General features: G+C 38.9%; 1 protein-coding gene across 5 annotated transcripts in view; it reads right to left on the bottom strand.

Moving 5' to 3' along the window:
• The window catches only part of FIGN (fidgetin, microtubule severing factor), a 130,257-nt gene that overhangs the window by 58,077 nt on the left and 50,576 nt on the right, over window positions 1-21,604 (bottom strand). The window lies entirely within an intron of this gene.

A 21,604-nucleotide genomic window follows, 5' to 3' on the forward strand; every position in this document is an offset into this window, starting at 1 on the left:
AGAATGCATTATAGGATGAAAGTCACCATGGTACATGTCACCTGACTGCAGCAGAAAAGGATCTAGGGACCAAAAGCAAAACATGAATCAGCAATGAACACTCATTTTGTTTGTTTAAAACCCCAGGATGTGCAAATATATGTCAGAACTGAGGTTGACCCTCTCTCTTCCTTTACAATCACACATTACTCTATCTGGGTCTGGTTTTAGTAGAAAGTCGAGTAGAAAGAATATGAACGCAGGAAGGGGTAAAGGGCAGGGTCTCTTGCAAGCAAACCCCAAGTTACTAGAGGTGCCGCCAAGGGTTACACGAACTCATGCTGAAGCCCTTTAAGGGCCAGAGGTGGACACAGGTGCACTTCCCTCTGCTCCCATCCTCAGCATATTCCTATTCCCCAAAAGGATGAATCAACAAAAAAGGAGCTGTATCTTCCAAAGGTCCAAAGTTATATGGGTTTTTAGGACCACAGGAGAGTCAGAACTGGGGATAATGTGGATCATTACATTGAGAAGTAGGTCAAGATGGTATACTAGAAATCAGGCGTTCTAGGTTCCGATGCTTAGCTCAACGTAGGCTCACTGCAACAAACCAAACTCTGTGCACCTCTGTTTTCTCAACGGACATCAAGGGTGAGAAAGGTGGGGCCTTGGTTTAAAATGCTCTCCTTCTAAGACCTAGTATTCTATTATTCTGTGAGTGCGTGGATAATGACTGAAGAACTGGAATCTATGTTCTAGTAGGAAAGGTTGAAAGTCAGAAGGTAACTTTCTCTTGGAAATAATATCCTGGCATCAGAATGACAGAAGTGAGGAAAGAAAAGCAGAGAAATCCCACAATCACATGCTTAGCTGGTGGCAAAATGAAGACTTGACTTGGAGATTTGAACATGAAGGCTGATATTTTGTACCCTGCAGTGGATTTCCTGTAAATCCTCCAACTTGAGAAGTCTAAAACTACACTCATTAAAAAGGGGGGGGGGGGGCAAGCACAGTGACTCTCTCTGTCTATGGATACATAGATAGGTACAGAGATATATAATAGATATGTCCATATGTCTAGACAGATTTATATAACATATAATCATTCGATATATATTGTATTTATCAAATGAATACTATTCCCATATAAACCTGTTCTCCTTTTTTACCCTCTGTTTTTGGTTAGCGTCACCCCAGAGGCCTAGTATCCAGAGACAGAAACCCTGGGATGAGTCCTCTCTCCTCATTTCCACTGTGAACCACTTTGCATTCCAAAGACTACCAAATACAGCAGACTTTACCTGTGACTTCTTTCTCCATTTCTATATTTTTCTTTCCCAACATGTTTGCCTCATTCCAGCCTGCATCTGTTGCCTCACCTCTGCCCTCCTGACTGGCCTCCTTGTCTCTAAATCCCTCTGCCATACTATAGCTTAAAAAAAAAAAACCTTTCTAAAATTAAAATGTAAACATATTTCTTACTGGCTTAAAAACTGTCAAAATTCATTAGTTTACCCACCGGATGAAGTCTAACCTTCCTAATGGGAAAATCCAGGCTCTTGCTGCCCATGGGCTGCCTTTTGAGCTCGATTCCCTCCATTCTCCATGCACATTCCATGCTTCAGCAAGAACAAATGCTTGCAGATATTCCCCAGGTTCTGTATACCACTGTGCCTTGGCATATGCTAGTATCTCAGCCTGGAAATCCCTATTCTTTTCCCATATGTGAAATACCCCATTTCATCTTTTTTTTTTTTTTTTAGTATTTATTTATTTATTTCAGAGAGAGAGCATGAGCAGGAGGGGCAGACGGAGAGGGAGAGAGAATCTCAGGCAGACTCCTTGCTAAGTGCAGAGCCTGATGTGGGGCTTGATCCAGGACCCTGAGGTCATAAACTGAGCTGAAACCAAGAGTCGGGTGCTTAACCGACTGAGCCACCCAGGTGCCCCCCCACTTCATCTTTTAAAACCCAAACAAATCATATTGGGATTCCTCCAACTCCACGCTTGCCCTTCCAAGTGCTTCTGTATTTTGGATAAGCTTCCACTGTTTTGTTCTTTATGCCTGTACTGTAATTGGTTATTTGTATGGCTCACTCCCTCACTAAACTGTGAAACCAGTGAGGGCAAGCAAGCATCACCATATCCTTAGCACAGTACCTGGAACATGGATGACCCTCAAACGGTGTTTATGACTATGCATGAATGAACAGACAAGCAAACATTCATTCACTCAACAACTGTTTCACTAAATGCCTCACAAAGGTCAGGGAAAGAGACAAAAACTCCACAAATAACATATAAGAAAAGTCTCTGATGGAGATAAGAACTAGTCAGATAATTAAACTGGTATGATAGAATAGACAACAACTGGGTGTCTACATTGGTTCTCATGGTCAGGAGAAACTTCTTCTAACTCTGAATGACAAGAACTGTCTCATATGTTTTGCCAAGAGAACAGCTACTGTCCTGCTGGATTAGCAGCAGCTCGAACTGAGGGAAAGAGCATAATCAAGGATAATTCAGAGGGTTTTGGTTTTAGCAAGCAAGCAAATAGTAAATCTATATACTCTGACAGTGAATTATCAGGAGGAGTTCAAGGCTGGAGGGAAAGAACTATATAAGCTACACATTTGGTCTCTTCGATTCGTAGATACCTATTGGACCTCTAAGTCGAGGTGTCCAGGGAGGCAGTTAGATACAGGGTACTGGTGTTTTAGGGTATTGTGACCAGAGAGAAGGACTTGAGAACCATCTGCTCCCCCCAAAAGGGTGTTTAAAGACACCATGGAGCTGGATGGAATCACCCAGGAAGAGTGTGTAGATTAAAAAGAAGGGCCAAGCCCTGGGAAACAATCTGACATTTAGAGTTCAAATAGAAGAACTAGTAAAGGATAATGAGAAGGACTACTACTAAGCTAGGAAGAAAACTAGGAGGTCATGGTCAACAAGGAGAAGAAAGTGTATGGAGGCAGTGGTCCACTTTGTTGAACTTTGCTGAAAGATCCAGTAAGATAAAATGCTTAGTTAGTAACATTTAAATACACCAGTTCCCTAGATAAACCCTCTCAGAAGAGACAGGGGAATGACGCCTAATTCAGGTGGAATCCCAGCTCTTCATAAGAAATCATGAAAAATTATCGCACAGTAATAATAAAAAGAAAACCATTATTTTTCTCTATCCCTGGATAAAGCAAAGCTTAAAATGGGTCAAACTTTTTCTTTTTAAGATTTTATTTATTTATTTGACAGAGAGAGAGCTCACAAGCAGGGGCAGCAGGAGAGGGAGAAGCAGGCTCTCTGCTGAGCAGGGAGACTGATGATGTGGGGCTCGATCCCAGGACCTGAAATCATGCCCTGAGCCGAAGGCAGACGCTTAATAACTGATTGAGCCAGCCAGGTGCCCCTAAAATTGGTCAAACTTAGGTGAGATTTAGGATCAATTTCAGGAAGAATTTCTAGCAGCATAGTTAACAAAAAATAAAAAATAATTAAAAAAAGAACCTCTTATCACATATTTAAAGAAAAGGAAAGACACTCATCCAGTTGAGTATTACTCAGTTTAATCACTTTTTGTTTAGGTATATTTTCTAAACTGAAAAAATTAGTTGGTCGAAATCACTCAAAATATGATTGTCATTTTTCTCATATTTTAGGGTACATTCTCTAATAAATCCATACCCAAATACAACTAAACATACACTTTAGCTTCTAGAAACCAAGAAATAGGGCAAGGTATTTGACTTCATACATATTATTGTATGAATGAATCTCTAATTATTATAACTTATTTGTGGGTTAGAAAGAAAATCCATTCTAAAATTTGTAGATTGATGATAAATTGAAATGGCACATTCTCCAATGAAACTGTCAGTCACAGCAAAGCTGAATAAGACAATTTCCTTTTACAAATTCTACATCTCAAGCTATTCTTGTGGCTTTCTTCAAAAGAGATAGTAAAGATTTCACGATTCAGAATCTGCGGAGCAAACTCCCAAAGAAACAAAACTAATGTACATCAAGGCATTAGCCTCTACTTTCCCAGTGCCAAAAATGTTCTTTATTCTAATTGCAGAGGACTTCTATGATTACACATGGTTATCCTTACAACATAGACATGTGTGATTTAAGACGTTAACTTAAATTCTCACTCATAACCTACTAGCGGTTACTGAAGTACTGATACTTCTATGGGGAGCAAAGGATGTTCTAACATTTTGTGCATTAATGGAATATCTAAGTAAAACCAGGAATGACTATCACAAGACCTGTTGTCTTTTGTTGCATAGAAAATATATACAGAAAGGTAATTCTGATGGACAGAAAAGCTTGGCTTCAGCAACACGAGAGCGATCTGCTTGGCTGCACCACAATAATTTGATAATTATCTTAAAATAAATGTGATCTCTTTTAAATTTTAGCTGCTATGAAGCACTATGTCAAATATTAAAATGATGCAGTTAGTTAATACCACAGCACACAGCATGGCTGGCAACGCTGGGTTAGAATAATAGAGTGAGCCAGCTTTTCAAAATGGTCTTGAACGTTTAGAATCAAATAAAACAAAAGAAACCCATAAAGACACTACCTTGATTGCACAAAGTAACCACCTAATTGGAGTTACTAGTAGATATATAGTGCAATGATAACACAATGTGTATTCATCTTTTATGAATGGAGCACTGTAAGCAGCTTAATACCTTCCTCAAAATATACTAAGCACTTGAGATATATGCAAAATACAGTAAAACAAATTTGGCAAAGAGCAAAGACTTTTAGCCTTTATGACAAGAGTCTCCTCCGTAGTTCTGTTTATTTTTGGAAAATCTTTGTTAAGGAATGCTATTGATTTATTTTAGGAACACGGTTAGTTCATCAATAATACTTAACCAACTGTAACATCAAGATCAGACTGGAATTGGGACTATGCTATAACATGATGCTAATCCGCTTGGCACGACGTGGCCAACAGTATTTTACAAGAGATTGCACCCAGCTTGTGACTGACTGGAGATTCAGTGTGCCCATCCTCTGAGCTGAAGGTGTGGCACATAAACTCCGTTAACCACCGTCATCATCTTTCTACACCTTAGCAATTGGCAAATATTCCATGTACAGCACAGGTGGGGGAGGGTAGGTTTACGAACAGAAGACGGAAAAAACAAAACAAAGCACAGACGAAAGGGACTTAACCTCCCTAGCATACTGACCATTTCAGGAGGTTGAGGTGATCACGCATGTTGGAGGCTGCATGTATGAGACAGGGAGTGCTCTCAGATGGGTTACATGCCAGAGACAATGACAAACCAAACATGCAGGAAAGGAACTTATGGCCATGACAATACACCCTCAAGAAGCATTCAGTGGGAGTGGGATGCATATTCTGGACTCAGAGCCCTATATGGTCATACCTCCTGACAAACTGCCCTGCGGTTTACCTCATCATCTAAGAACAGACCGACAGATTTCGTCATTGACACGGTTACCTCTCACCCGTCTGTGATAGGTCAACATATTGGCAACTGAAAGATAACTGCCAACATTGGCCATGCAGTTTCAAAAACTAGACACCCCCGAGCATTTTCAGGAAAGTCAACAAGAGTCAAAATTTCACTCCTCTAGGTTTTTTGTTGTTTTTTAATATCTTTTTAGAACCGGGGAGGATTTTTACTGTATTTTAAGCACCAGTCCATGTGGTTAAGTACTATATAACATCAAAGAATTACAGCTTCTGGGCGCCTGGGTGGCTCAGTTTGTTGGGTGACTGCCTTCGGCTCAGGTCATGATCCTGGAGTCCCGGGATCGAGTCCCACATCGGGATCCCTGCTTGGCAGGGATTCTGCCTCTCTCTCTGACCCTCCCCCGTCTCATGCTCTCTATCTCATTCTCTCTCTCAAATAAATAAATAATAAAATCTTTAAAAAAAAAAAAAGAATTACAGCTTCTGATTCACCTTAAAAAGCATGAGCTGCTCTCAAGCTACCAAATAGGTGTTACCATGACAAGGATATGAGACATGCATACAGTAATTCTGAAGTTTTCTTCATTCTTCTCTCAGATAAATTTAGTATAATTTCTTCGTAATTCTGAGTCACTGGCCAACTCATTACAATAATATAATCAATATATTATCGAGACAGAAATATCCTGGCAATATGGCAAGACTCTAGAAATGCCAGTTTCTAAATTAATGTCAAAGTATTACACAGGTGACATAAATGGCTAACAAAGGGACGCCAAATCATCCCTGTTGCTGAGATAATTGTTTTACTTTGAAGTTCTTTAAGATGTATTGTGTTAGCTCCCAGGTCAGAGCTATCTCCCTCTCTTCTTTTTTTCCTCACTCTTCAATCATAATGTAGAATTAAAAAATTATTTGACAATGAGATAACTGAAGTTATTTCAGTGGTTCGATGTAGCAAGTTTTTTTTTTTTTTTATTCTACTTGATTGGTTTTGTTAAAGAGGAGAATCCTTGATCTGCTTGCCAAGGTTTATTATGAAAATTTTGCACATCTTATGGTACTGTGATAACCTTTAGAAAGCCAAGATACTAACAGATGAGCTTGGGGTACTTGTTTACAGAAAGAAGCGCCCCTATACAGAACCTGTGAGACAGGCTTTAATGCCTTAGTTATATTTTCTTTCTTTTTTTAAAATTATTTTATCTTTTTTAAAAGATTTTTTTTTAAGTAATCTCTACACCTAATGTGAGGCTGAACTTAAAAGCCTGAGATCAAAAGTCACATGCTCCACCGACTGAGCCAGCCAGGCACCCCACCTTAATTATATTTTCAAGTATATATTCTATGTCTCCTTCAATTAGACTGTAAGCTTCTAAAGGGATTTAGAACAGTGTCTTACACACATTAGTGCTTCACAAATATTTGAAGATGATGACTGATTTATTGAAGAAGCTTCCTTACATGACCTCATGGAAATTCAAGGAAAAACCCTCTATGGAAAAACAAAGTGCTGTAGTTATTGTTTTGTTGCCATGCTTCTGCCAGACAGCGTAATAATACAGCAAAAACAATAACAACAACAACAAAAGAACAATGATGATGTTTACAGTTAAGTTCAAACTCTCCCATTGTTCATAGAGTCAAATAATTACACATTTTGTCTCCTGGGTGCAGACTTTTCAGTTCAGTATCTTTTTTACACCAGCCACATATTTTTGGGATACTATAACTTTCGTAATCTGGTTTATCCTCTTCCGCTCTGCACATTTCCTTGGAGATGAGATTTATTCTGCCTTAATTTCTGTAAGCTGCTATTTCTGTATCTTTCCAAGGAGGAAAGAGATATAGCAAAATACAATAGGAAACCACAAAGTTACATTTTATATTGTTGATTTTTTTTTTTTTTTTTAATACCAGTATACAACTGGTTAGAATTTCTGGCTAGAAAATAAATGTATGTGTGTGAGGACGGGAAGTAAGCAGCTAATGACAAGGAAAGATTATTAAAAACAAAAATGACATCCCTTGGTTAGAAGAGATGCAGGTGGGTAGTGTTAGAGTTAACTTGCCCCAAATGTGGAGGGGTGGGGGAGTGGGGGGGGGCTGGATCTTCAGAGTGTAAACAAACACCTACCTTGGGGTGTGGGATTCATTTAAGGATTTCTTCAAATGGAAATGTACTTGTTGTGAGACACTGGGTCCCCAAGGGGAGAGAGCCAGAGAAGCAGACTTCATCTCTGTTGTTTCCTGTAGTAAGTTAAATCTGACAGCTGACTCTCCTCTGGACAAGGAGAATTTTTAAGCCAAGAATATAAACATAGTCCATCCTTCTGTCTTCCTCTTATCCTAGATGGTGCCTTACCCTGAGATCTCAGTGCACGAGCTCAAGTTCAGTGAACTCTTCGAGATTACTATGCATTTCCCAAGAAGAGATGTTCAGAAATTACTCTGCCAATTACATGTACTGGTTTCATGAAAGCCTTCATTTAATCGCCTGGGATTTATAAAAGATCTAGTGACAAAGCCACTCTGTGCCATAACTTACCCTAGCCTGCACAGAGGAAACTAAAGCTCAGAGAGGTTAAAATTTAGGTGCTCGCTGGGGCAGGGATGGCGTCTGTTTTGTTCCTTATTTTGTCTTCATGGCCCTGGCCCAGTGTAGAGTAGTGGCAAGACAGCCCAGAAGTTAAGATTGGAGTCGGGAGTCAGACAGACCTGGTCTGGAGCACAAGTTCCTGGCTCTAGCAATTACTTGGTGAATGACCATGAAAAAGTTGTTTCCTCATACCTGAGCCTCGGTTTCCTCACCTGTTAAAATGGAGATAATAATAATAGTATCTATCTTATAAATTGGTGGGTAATTAAATGAAGGAATACATGTAATATCATCAAATAGTGTCTGCTACATAGCTAACATTTAATAGATTCATATATTATTGGTAGCATTCTCATTATTCTTGTCTGGCATATAGGAGGTACTTGATATGACAGGGAATGAATGGATGGATGCAGCTATTAAGCAGCAAACTGGAACCCTGATTTTCTTCCTTCCCTCCCAGGTCCTGCCTCCCTTCAAGCCTACTGTATATGTAAGTGGAAGTGTCCTACAAAGATCGAAGAATTTTGTTTCACTACCCAAATTCAGTATCTCTTGCAAGTAAGTGGGAAAGAGGAGCTTCTCATATTTATGTTTTGTACCCACTGGGGGTATTATTTTTCAGTTGTTGTTGTTTGTTTTTTTAAACACAGATGAGACTGAGCTGAGCTTTTCTAATGTAGAAATTTATTACTGAGGTAATGTCCCATTTCATGACTTCTCCATTACTTCTAGCATTCAAGAAATGCTACTGCTGATATCCTTGGGCTGCACAGTTTATATGGAGAGAAATCTGAATAAAGACAATTCTGTTCAAAGGCTGTTTTCAGTCTTGCACTGCCGGTTGTATTAAATGTCTTTAAGAAGAGGCACTGAAATCAAAATGGCAATTTTAACCTAGAATTCGAGTGATGTAGGCCAATTGTTTAATTTTACAAAACTGAAATGCTTTCAGGGCTGTGATAAAAATATTTTGAAGAATACCCTAAAGTTGAAGAAAATTTATTATTATTATTATTTATTATTATTATTATTTTTTTTTTTTTTGGTATAAGCAAACCTTGAAGTAGAATCGAGGAATTCTATAGAAAACTAGGTCTAAGAAAATTATAATGCAGTTCTTCGGATTTCTTTAGTGCCTTCTTTCAAAGAGTTGCATGACCATCACATGTATGGTTGTTATATATAACATTCCTGACCAGAAAATAAGGACTGGGACCTCTTTTTCTTTTTTTTTAATATAGACAAAAAAGCCGAGGCACTGAGTATTTAAATGGCTTTCTGAGACGTACAGACTGAGCTTGTGGAAGAAGAGATGAGTAACTTCCATCTTAGTTGAAATCAACTTGAATAGTGGTTGAAATTCACTACTTCTGATGGATCTATAGTAGCTTCTGAATATGACCCTTTAGGAAAACTATAATACATGTTCACCTTAGAGTCTTTATGTACATGAGTGTTCTTAGATTAAATCTTAGAAAATTATATAAAACCAGGGCAATGAATTTTTTTTTCATGCTACATTTGGGTTAACCATAGTCTCTTCTTATTGATCCAAAAGAACTGGAGTAATATTAATAGAAATAGATATAATAGGGCCTGGATAAACCCCAATTTCCTTTCTTCTTTTTACTCCTTCAGTGTCCCTTGTTTCCAATTTTTCTGTTTGAACTGAGAGAGTATGTTTGTGTTTGCTCTTGTTGTGTAAGATCTGACACATAGTTTTTATATGGTATGAGCAGTAAGAGTTGGAAGATGTGACATCATGCACATAGGAGCTGTGGACCTAACTACCTATAAATCTATAAAGTCTTCCAACAGACCAGTGATTTTCAAAATGTAGTCCCTGGAGTAGCAACCACAGCATCACAGACGAACTTGTCAGAAATGCAACTTAGAGAGCCCTACCCACGATCTACTGAATCAGAAATTCTAGGTGGGATCTAGCAGTCTGTATTTTAACAAGCCTCTGGGTCATTCTGATATGGGCAGAGTCTTGTGAAAAACTGACCCAGACTCAGAGCTCCTTGATCCAGGTATTTGTATATTTGCATGCCACACACACCTGCTTCTAGCATCAGTCTTTTTCTACTTGCCATGTCCTATGCTTGAATGTTTGTTTGTTTGTTTGTTTGTTTAGCTCACCCAGGTCAGCCTCATCTTCTCAATTATATGGAACCCCTGCCATTTATATGTGGTAGGAGTCAAGTTGGGCAAGAGACATTCATATATAAGTATTCATCTATGTGGGGAAACACAGGAATATAAAATGTTTCAGGTGAGACTATTCAATGCTGTTGGAAAATCTACCTAAATAAAGGGACTAAACTACTCACAATTGTAACTCCCAAATTTGAGTACAGTTCACAAAATGTCTCATGTCTCCTGTAAGAACCTGGCCTTCTTACCCATGGATCCTGCCCTGTAAGCCCCAACCGATACTTCTAAGTTTCATTTAATGTTACGGTCTTGTGGAACCATTTTTTTAACTTAAAAGAAAAGTTTCATCCCTTATATTTTGAAGGGAGAAGGAATACAAATCACCAAAGCAATACTCTTGGCCAGGATTTTGAATTCTGCAGAGCACTTTGTAATCCAACAAACATATGACACTTTAAATTTCCATCTCAGATTTCAAAGAAATGGGCATGTTTTTTATCTTCTTTTCATTTGTGTTACCTTAATATCATCTCCATGTTTGTTTCTTTGAGTCTTGACCCAAAAGAATACCTAGGTTCTGCCTTCACTTTCACAGGCTCAGGACTCTGATACATAAAAAATATTTTAAAATACTCATTCAAGGGCCCTTTTGCCAAAATGCCTCAGTAGCAACAAAATTTTGTCCTGCTAAAGATACACCTGGCGGCGGGGGGCGGGCGGGGGGCGGGGTGTTGGAGCAGTGTTTTGTACAAAATGAAAGAATATCAACAGACATGGTCTACAAACTTACGGTGTCTTCAATATTCATCAGCAAATGCATTAGAAATGGATACTGGAAATTTATACCAGATGGGAATCAAATTGCCACTTACGTCTGAATCTATAGATAAATCATGCTGAAGGGAGCACATATGAATATGTCTTTTTGTTTGTTTGTTTAAATTCATTATATAAGGTCTCTTAAACTTGAGTAACATATCAACTCATTTTCAAAGGAAAAATTATTTTGAAACTATCATAGGTTACAAACCTGGTGCCCAGTTGGGGAAACATTGACTTAAAAAATTAAGTTTCTTCTATAAAAACATGTTTTTCAATTGAAATGGTCACTATCAAAGAAAATTTTATGTTTATTCTCATAAAACATTTTTCACTGTATCATTAAAATGAAAATATAAAATTACAAATTCTCATGGATTCCAGTAATACACATATGGACAAGAGTCTGTGCACCCAGACTGAGAAATGTAGCTTCATACTAATCCATGCCATCCCTCCAGGCCCTATAAAACATCTAGAGTAAAAGTGAAAAACATAACCAAGATTATTTTAAAGTATTAAGTGTTACTTGGTATCAGTTATTGGAAAATTTGACAATTATTTCAGTTTACATTTTGAAGACAGGTATCACCTCCACGCTTACGCTTGGATAGAATTGTTGTATTGTACACCTGAAACTAATATAATATTGTATGTTAAAAAAAAGTGAACATCCAATTTTATTTATACAGTTGACCAAACTTGTATATTAGCTTGAAATATATTTTGAGAGCCCTCAGCCTGAATTATCCGAGATATGCACTCCTATTCCAGTTTCGACGATATTCAGAAATGGAAATTCCATAGGTTATAATACAAAAAAGAATTTACGCTCAAAATAGTTGTGCAATAAAATATTTATAAAGACAGTATCTCCTAACATTTATGTGACCAAGAGAGATTACATTTGAATGGAAGGAGGGCGGAATGGCTTTCAAATTCTTACGGTAATACACACTCTGCTTATGTGCTAAGCTTTGTCGGGAGCACGAATATCCTTGTTGACTCTTGAAGCTCTACTTTAGGCCACAAAATCTGTCTCAAGAAAACTGTGAATCAGCAAGTTTGAAGAACAGGCATGGCTTTGCCAGTATCTTATCGGAAAGCTTATTCCCTGCATGGAATAGGAAAGAAAAGATGTGGAATAGAAAACTTTAATGTTTCAAAGTTTTGTTTGGATTTCTGTGAATTCCCAAGACATGCAACTCGTAAACATAACTATATATGTAACATCCAAAGCCAAATATGAATAATTTTACCTCAAATTATTCAACTCCCAATGACCGTTCAATTTGCGTAGAATTCAGTGCTGACCAATAGAATTCTCTGTGATCACGGGAATGGTCTATGTTTGTACAGTCCAATATACATGTGTCTACTGAGCACTTGAAATATGACTAGAGCAGATGAGGAACTGAACCTTTATTTTATTTTCCTAGTTAAAACTCGTATTTGAACAGCCACATGTGGCTAGTGGCTACTATATGGGAGAGTGCAGGAGAAAATCCTTTTCTTCTAAAATACAGTTTCCCACATTTGCCTTTACTTTTATCAGACTCTTGATAGTAAATCAGCTTTTTATGTAAAAATTTTTCTTTCTAAACTAAATTCTCTCTGTTTACAATTCAAGTCTGTTTCCTTTTGTCCTCTATTCAGTGACATATTTGTGAAATCCTTTCATAAAATTAGAAACAATTTTCAGAACCACAAAACACTGTTCTCTTTGTTAAGCCAGATAAGTTTAACTCATCTGGTTTTATTTTTTTATCCTTCCTCATCTTCTTTTACTTTTCCTGGTCCTTCCTACACTCATTTTTCTAGATATGCAAAGCCAAAATAAGATGCAACATATACTGAATAAGGCAATGGGTTTGTGTGGCGGGGTGGGGGAGGGGAAGGATAAGTGGCTGACTTTTTTAGAATAGTTTTAGATTTAGAGAAAAGTTGCAAAGATAGCGCAGAGTTCCTTTATACCTCACACCCAGTTTCCTGTATTGTGTTGCTGGGTTTTTTTTTTTTAAAGATTTTATTTATTTATTTGACAAAGACGGTGAGATAGCGAGCTAGAGAGAGAGAGAAAGAGAGAGTGCACACAAGCAGGGGGGAGCGGCAGGCAGAGGGAGAAGCAGGCTCCCCACTGAGCAAGGAGCCCAAAGCAGGGCTCCATCCCAGGACCCTGGGAACATGACCTGAGCCGAAGGCAGATGCTTAACCGACTGAGCCACCCAGGTGCCCCTAGTTTCCTGTATTGTTAACATTTTAATATTAGTTTAGTTTGGTACATTTGTCCCAACCAGTGAACCGATATTGATACTCTGTTATCAACTAAATATTCAGGTTTCCTTAGTTTTTACCCAATGTTCCTTTTTAGCCCATCCAAACTACCATATTGCTTTTAGTCGTCGTGTCTTCTTAAGCTCCTCTAGACTATGAGAGCTTTCCACACTTTCTGGTTAACTGATTTTTATTTTTATTTTTTTTTTAAGATTTTATTTATTTTATTTGAGACAGAGAGAATGAGAGACAGAGAGCATGAGAGGGAGGAGGGTCAGAGGGAGAAGCAGACTCCCTGCCGAGCAGGGAGCCCGATGCGGGACTCGATCCTGGGACTCCAGGATCATGACCTGAGCCGAAGGCAGTCGCTTAACCAACTGAGCCACCCAGGTGCCCCTGGTTAACTGATTTTTAATTAGAATCTGTGACTGAGTAAATTTATGATTGAGTTGCTAATAGTCAAGGAAATAAGAACAAAATTAATTTTAAGACCAAAGAACGTACTTCACCAAAAAGTCTGGTGAGCATGCTTGGACAGAGACCTTAACCGGTAACACCAGTGACCCTGGTGACCATGGAAGATATCCTTGGGATACTCTCCTAAAGGCAGGTAAATCACGGCTAGTTAGTGGGAATCAACCCAACGATAAGACAGCCTCAAAATGTTATGTCTACTTCATTGATGACATCATGTGAGATTCAAGATACCTTACAATTTTACCCCTACTCATCTTTTATCCACCCCTCCACCCCCCATCATACATGGCCTGTCATTTTAACATGTAAAGAAATTGAATTTGTCTGGAATAATCTGTTCTTCAAAAACTGGTCTGTGGTTACTTAGTAATTTGTGTTAGTCTGTACCATTGCAAATGCAATTGAGTAATTGTGTTAGTGTAATTCTTATACATTGAAGTTGAAAATTGAGCTTTTGTAGAACACTGGGTAACTCCTAACATATACATGACAAAGAGAGACTATATTGTAATGGAAAGAATGGCTTTCAAATTCTTACAGTGTCACCCACCCTGAGATCCCTGTGCAATCTACAAAATCAGTAACTGACTTTTTGGATAAAGACTCGGGAGCTAGAAAAGAATCTCAGGACGTATATTATTGTGCTAACTTGTAGCTTCTACTTTTTAAAATGACCTATTCCCTTCCTGACAACAGCCTGACTTTTATCCTCTTTTTGATTGTTTTGTCTTTTGAGACCAACATTTCTGTGTTATTGGGTGTGTCTGTGAGGAGCAGGGACATTTAGAGGCTCAAGTTCTCTTGGTTCCTCACTTTCACTGCACATAATATTGGGCTATTTCCCTGCCCCTCTTAAAATGCCCCTTTGCTTCAGTTTCGCAGACCTGTCCTTAACAAAAAGACGGTATTTGCCCTGTATCATCTGCCTTGATCTCTATATTCACTGAAAGTTCGAATGTACCATTGTTGTTGTTCCTGGGTTTTTTTAAGATTTTATTTATTTATTTGAGAGAGAGAGAGAGTGAGCGAGAGAGAGCACAAGCTGGGGGAGGGGCAGAGGGAGAAGAAGGGGCAGAGAGAGAGGAAGGAGCTGACTCCCTGCTGAGCAGGGAGCCCGATGACGGACTCCATCCCAGGACCCTGGCATCATGACCTGAGCTGAAGGCAGACGCTTAACCAACTGAGCCACCCAGTCGTCTGCCATTGTTGTTGTCGTTGTTTTTCAACAACTTATATTTTAGAGACTTTGAATTTATAGAACTTAAAAACGAAATTATCACTCGTATTGTCTACTACCCACCCTTCATTTGACACAGTAAAAATCTGAGGCCCAATATTTACAAAAGGTCATAAAGTTTGTCAGCGGAGGCATGAATTCCAGATTCTAGGTAACGTAAGTCTAAGGTCTAGAGCATGGAGTGATTCCACTACACTGCATGGCCTCTTCGTTTCATCAAAAGCAAGTTTACCCAGAGGGAATTAGTTCATAAAGTTCCATGAGCACTCTTCTACAATGGTGTGACTTTTGAGACCCAGGGTGGATTCTGTAGGCATAAAAATAAGGCAGTAGTGAGTGTGCCTATCCAGATGTATAGTGCATGTCCAAAATTAAGGTGGAAGAGTCTCCTTCCATACACCATCTAAATCCTTTTTGTCCCTCTACCCCAATCCTTCCAGACCGTTTCTTAGAAAATCCATCCTCTTCTGAGGTTCTTGCTAACTGCATTTTTTACTTGTGGTAAAGGCACCACATACCAAGCCCAAAGCTTCATGTCCGCGCTGCAGCCAGCTACCTCTAGCCTCCCTTTCTGAGGCGCTTTCCATGCCTCTTAGCAGCAGGCGGCGAGTCTGGGCAGAACAGTCAAGGGAGCAGGCTGACACCGCCACAAGCTCAATCTCAACCTGCCATCCCTCCCGAACCCGGCACACATGGACCTTGACTTGTTCTAGATACGGCATTCTCTTCTGTGCTCACATGCCTTTGCACACACTGCTTGTTTGCATTTTCACCTCATACCCTGTTACTTAGCACCTGCCTACATGTTCTTCCAAAATCAGATAAACTCTCTGTGCTGCCTCCAACCTCCCCTTCCCCGGGGTGAGATGCACCCTCTTTTGGTGCCCATCGCTCATTGTAACTGTATCATGGAACTTGCTGTATTGTATAATAAAACCATGCCTAGCTAGATGTCTCCCTGGCTAGACTTTGAATCCCTAGCAGCAGAAAACATGCCTTATTGGTTCTGGTATCCTCAGCAGACTGCCTAACATAGAACGTGTCGTGTCGTAAGTGTGATACGATACTTGGAATACACCTACCATGCATCAGACACTATGCTAAAGGTATTCATAGGAATTACATATTTTTCACAATGACCTTAAGCAATGGTGCCATTACTATGAGCACATTATAGGTTACAAAACTGAGATCCAGAGAAATTAAGTAAGTTGCCCATGATCAAATATCACTTAAGTTTAAGAACTCAAATACAAGTCTGACTCTAAATTCATACTCTTAAGTATTTTGTTACTTTCCTGAGGGGGTCAGTAAATAGTTGTTGAGTGAACCAGTGTATGAGAGTCAGTAAGTAAATGGAAAGAATGCTATATTAAAGCAGATGATACCAAGAATTCTGAATGGTTGAGCTGCTTGTCGTGGAATCTTGGTGTATACACTAGAATACTCTTCTAAGGAAGAAGATGGACATTTAGCGAGAAGGTCATAAAGTTTTTAAGGGACACGACGTGCATTTGAATACATTTTCCAGGGAAAATGACTGAATCACTTTTCCTACTGGCTTATGAAGAATTCTGTGGAGAATGCTAGAATGACTGCTGTGAAGAAAAGGGCCTGAAACCAATCCAGGAACACTCTTTTCTTCAAAAGAAAATTCCAACTGATCCAGCCAGGAAATGTGGCTTTGAACAGAGAATGCAACTGTGACTTGGCTCACACTGGGTTGGACATTTCCCCAGTGTCTTTCCCATGAAGCTGCAGTTCGGCCTTGCTTTTAGGGACTAATATGCTAAGTGACCGAGACTGTGAGTACCCAGAGGCCTCAAGAAAAAAAATCTGGCAGACAACAAATAACTTTATCTACTTTCTTTTCCTGTTGCAATCTTTTGCTTTGAAAAAAAAAAAAAAAAGGTCAAAATGAAAAGAATGTGAGTTTATTTTAATGGGAAAGGCATTTTACGGACATAAAAATTCCATTTGTTTAATTCCTTAATAAAAGAGCATTGCTTTTACTGAGTAAAAATTCAAAGTTCATATTTTAGGATATTTGATTCTCATGTGTTTTAATTACCATTAGCAGGAGCATAAAAACTACACTGTAGCTTCAGGGCAATCTAGTAATCCAACTCAACAAGTATGACTTAAGCTTTGTCTGTGCTAGAAGAGATATAAAAGGTGTATATAGCAAGGTCCTGTACTTCAAGGCACAGGCATACAATCTTGTTAGAGAGAAGAGAGACATCCAGAAAATAATTAGAGAACAAGACAGTATTAAAAAGGGCTAAAATATAATCCAATAAATTACCTTTGCAGTCACGAGTGTAGGGACAGATTTTGAGGCCGAAGTAGGATGAGATATACCTTGACAGATTGCTTTTATAGGTGAAAAGGAGATTTAGAAAAGAAAAAAAAAAAAGGAAGTATTCTTTTTATGGTAACAATGTGAACAGAAACAGAAACGCACAAAACAGCATTCATTCAAGTGTTCATTCAACAAATATTTGCTGAACACCTGTATGTATAAGGCCCTGTGTCAAGAGCTAGCATGACATTTCTTCTGATTTTTCAGAGAAAGTAAAGAGATCACACTAGCAGGGACAAAGGGCAGATTTTAGCAATATGACTTGGGATGAGTCATTTAACCTCCCTGAGCCTTAGTTTCCTCCCTTGTGAAATGAACAGATTAACCACCAGTAGTTTTCAGAGTTGTTGTTTTGTTGTTGTTGTTGTTGCTGTCGTTTTCCTTTTAGCAATGACACTCTTTTTGGTTATAATCAAATCTTAGGCACGACCCAAATATATTAAGGAACCAAAATGGACCTGCTCTGGATGAAATAAGAGGAAGGGGTTGGGGCAAAAGAGAGCCCAGACATGCCTCTTGCTCAGCATCTCCCTCTCCGCCCTTCCCAGTGCCTGCCTGCCCCAAGGCTCCTCCCTAGAACCCCAGGATTACAGGGGACATAATTCTAAAACAAGTCCTCTTCCTGATCCCTCAATGCCCTCCCCAAAATAAAGTATTGCAATAGGAAACATAAGCAATCAGGAGATTCATTTTTTAAAAAGAGTTTGGTTATAAAGGATCCTGGATTCCAGGTGCCAAAGCAGGTTTAGTTCTTAAGTGACATGACAAAATTCTTGTGTGAAAGACTGTTGTTTGAAAGGACCTGGTAATACCACTTAGGAGGAACTGAAAGAAGAAGACTAGATACTCAGCTATAAAGGGTCTTGGCTAGACTAGCATTACTGGGGATGGTAAGGGTCAAACCAATACAGCTAAGGGAGAACTTGCAGAACTTGGTAAGATTAAAGAGGGAGGAAGGAGACAAGGGAGTCAAAAATAGCATTCCAGTTATTAAATCCAATATGGTACTACAGATAGATATGGGGAAGTGGATCTCAAATTTGGTATACATTGGAATTGCCTGGGAAACTTTAAAAAACACTGGTAACTGCTTCTCACCCCCCAGAGATTCTGCATTAATTGGTTAGGGGTACAGCCTGGGCACTGGGATTTTAAAGTTCCCCAGGTCATTCTACTATGCAACCAAAGTTAAGAACCACAAAGTCAGAACAGGGAATTATGACAGGCCTGGAGAATATACATTCATGAACTAGACTGCTGTATTTGTGATCCAGCTAATTTTGTTATTAAAGTTGATTTTTTTCAACTTCTTTGCCTAATATTAAATACTAATCATGTAACTACAGAGTTCTATGTAATAGCATTATTTCACGTATTATCCTCTTTGTATTTCCAAGGCCACCAGTTTCTGTTTTTCCGGTTAAAAATCAGTGATAAAAATCTCCACTAACGAGACATGTGTGTGTCTGTGTGTCTGGCTATCACTTCAAGAGTTGTACCTTACAACAGATTGCTAGTATAGGAGCATAATGATGTTTATCCAAAATTTCCTTTCTTTAACACACACACACACACACACACACAGAGTGCAGAGACTTAGAACCAGTGTATTATTCAGGCATTCTTATCCTGAAATTCTATGTAGTCTCAATGAGGGTATTACTAAAACTCAAGAGAAGTTCAGCATTTACTTTGCATAAACATAGTAAAAGCAAGATAAATGAAATTTTATGTCACAACAACCCCTAATATTTGCCAAGCCTTTTTGAGTTTTTGAAACCCTTCTACGAACATCATCCAGATGGATCCTAACAATCTATTATTGAATCATGACTGAGACTATAATTTTCTTTTTCTAGGTGGGGAAACAGAGGCCCAGAAGTTAGGTAACAGGCCCAAGTCCCAGGGGTAGAATTTAACCCATTAAACCTCAGGTCTTGCCTTTCCTAGTTCAGTTCTCTATAGTCTCTCTCAAGCAGATGGTCTAGTTATCAGGTGTATGTCCCCAACCTAGCCTATAAGAGGGAAAGGTTCATGTTTATCCACTCAAAGTGATCTCTCTTTCTTCCACTTCCTAAAGGGTTTAACAGCACAATCTAATGAAAATATTATCTTCTAGTTTTATTAGAGCTAGGAAATGCTTATTTTCATTATTGAACTGTAAACTTCTGGAAAGATGGAGCCAGCCTTCCAGAGGTAAGATTGTAAGAGTCGTGTTTCCTATCCCCAAAGGACCTAACACACTTTCATATACTTAACCAGGTATGGGAATATACTCTCTCATTGCTACATTCTGTCTTAACGCAATTTGTTAGACTTGTAGCTCAGAATCAGAAATATCATTTTTCCAAATTAATTTATATTCTTTGCTCCACCCTCTTGTGATGCACACAGAGCCTATCTACCATTTTCTTTTTTCTTTTTTTTTTTTTTAATTTATTTATTTGAGAGAGAGAGAATGAGAGAGAGCACATGAGAGGGGGGAGGGTCAGAGGGAGAAGCAGACTCCCTGCCGAGCAGGGAGCCCAATGCGGGACTCGATCCAGGGACTCCAGGATCATGACCTGAGCCGAAGGCAGTCGCCCAACCAACTGAGCCACCCAGGCGCCCTACCATTTTCTATAATATGGTAAACAGCTCTTCAGATAAGGAAAAACTATTACCATGTCTTCCCTGAAGTCTTTCTTCCTATTGCCAAGCCAAATTTTCCCAGTTTCTTTAACAACTTAAAGTAGCAAAGGTTTTTCAGATCATTTACTTTCTTTGACAACATCCTCTGGATAAAATTCATGTTTGTCACAGGCATTCCAGGACTAAAACCAAAACTTCAACAGTGACATGATCTGTGTAGAGCTCAGAGGAACCACTACCTCCCTTGTTAAGGACCCATGATTTCCATGAAGGCTGTATTGGCTCTCTCAGCCATCACAACTCATCCACTGGAGGGCTGAGCCTGCTTTTCTTCTAGGTCAATATTCATGATCTAGCAGTATCATTATCTGCAGTGAAAGAATACTTCAGTTTGTATATCTGAGCCCTTCAAATGGTTTTTCCTAAGACATGAAATACAATGCTACTGGACGGATAACTAGCCGGGAAGCCAAACCAGGATATGCCCAGTCTGGATTTGCATTATGACTATTAAAGAGAACTTCACTCCCCCAGCAGTGGGTTTGCAGAACTGCATTCAAGACATGTGGCATAAAACTACCAAATGAAAATCATCATGAAAACATATGAAGAAGACAATACTCTTTTCTTTTTGAGCAGCTTTACAGGGAAAAAAAAGTACATGGGAAATCTACCAAGGGCACAAAACTATCTGAGAGAATCATCCAGTCTGGATTTCTTCAGTTTGGCATTAAGTCTCATAACAACCTCTCGATCGAGATGTCCAATGAGATGACTCAAACCATATGAAAAGCAATGACTGAGAAATAGGGTCACAACATTTTCAAGTGGTAGAGATGCTAAAAAGTTATCTTTGAAGTTCAGAATGGATTGCAACTCTAATTCCTGCCATTAGAAAAAGATGGGAATCCATCCCCCAATCCCAACTTACCCTGACATAAATAAAAGGAGGATGAATTTCAAATTACCTCTACTTATGACAGTGTTATACTAGACAAAGGTCCTGCCACAAAACAGAGGGTGAAGGGCTTCTAAAAAGAGCTGTAATTGCCATAATGTTGATTAAATGTACACTTAACACAGGGGAAAGCTTTTCTGTGGCGTGGCAGAGCAGTCTTTCTAGTGCTATTAAAAAACCCTTCAAGCACAATCTTCTGAAAGTGGTACTTTGATGAGCCATACAACAACATACCTAAAGTTTCATTGCTGTGTGAAGCAGAAAGGGCGGAACTGAAAGCAGTGAGAAATGTGGGCGGTACTGCTTTATATGCATACATGACCACACACACAACACACGTCTTCCAGTTACGAACACAAGAAAAGCAGGTTTACTGCATAGTTACAACTCTTTTGAGGCTAAAGAGTATCAATTTCATTTGATCAATTCTCCTCATTTATGAGGCTGGGCTCCAAATGACATTTAGCTATTTTTCCAAATCACATATACATATCCATTCTTAGGGGATAGGCGTTGCCAACGCTAAAGATAATCAGAAGTGACACGGGACGAAAGTACTTTCCAAGCAGGAGGGACACATATGCTTTGAAGGGCAGAATATACATTTGTATGTGTTGAGTAAGATTTGAAAAATGTGTTATCATTTA

The sequence above is a fragment of the Mirounga angustirostris genome, unplaced genomic scaffold (genome assembly GCF_029215605.1).
Source record: "Mirounga angustirostris isolate CCGP_5_RB_7025 unplaced genomic scaffold, mMirAng1.0.hap1 SCAF_3, whole genome shotgun sequence".
NCBI classification, from domain to species: domain Eukaryota; kingdom Metazoa; phylum Chordata; class Mammalia; order Carnivora; family Phocidae; genus Mirounga; species Mirounga angustirostris.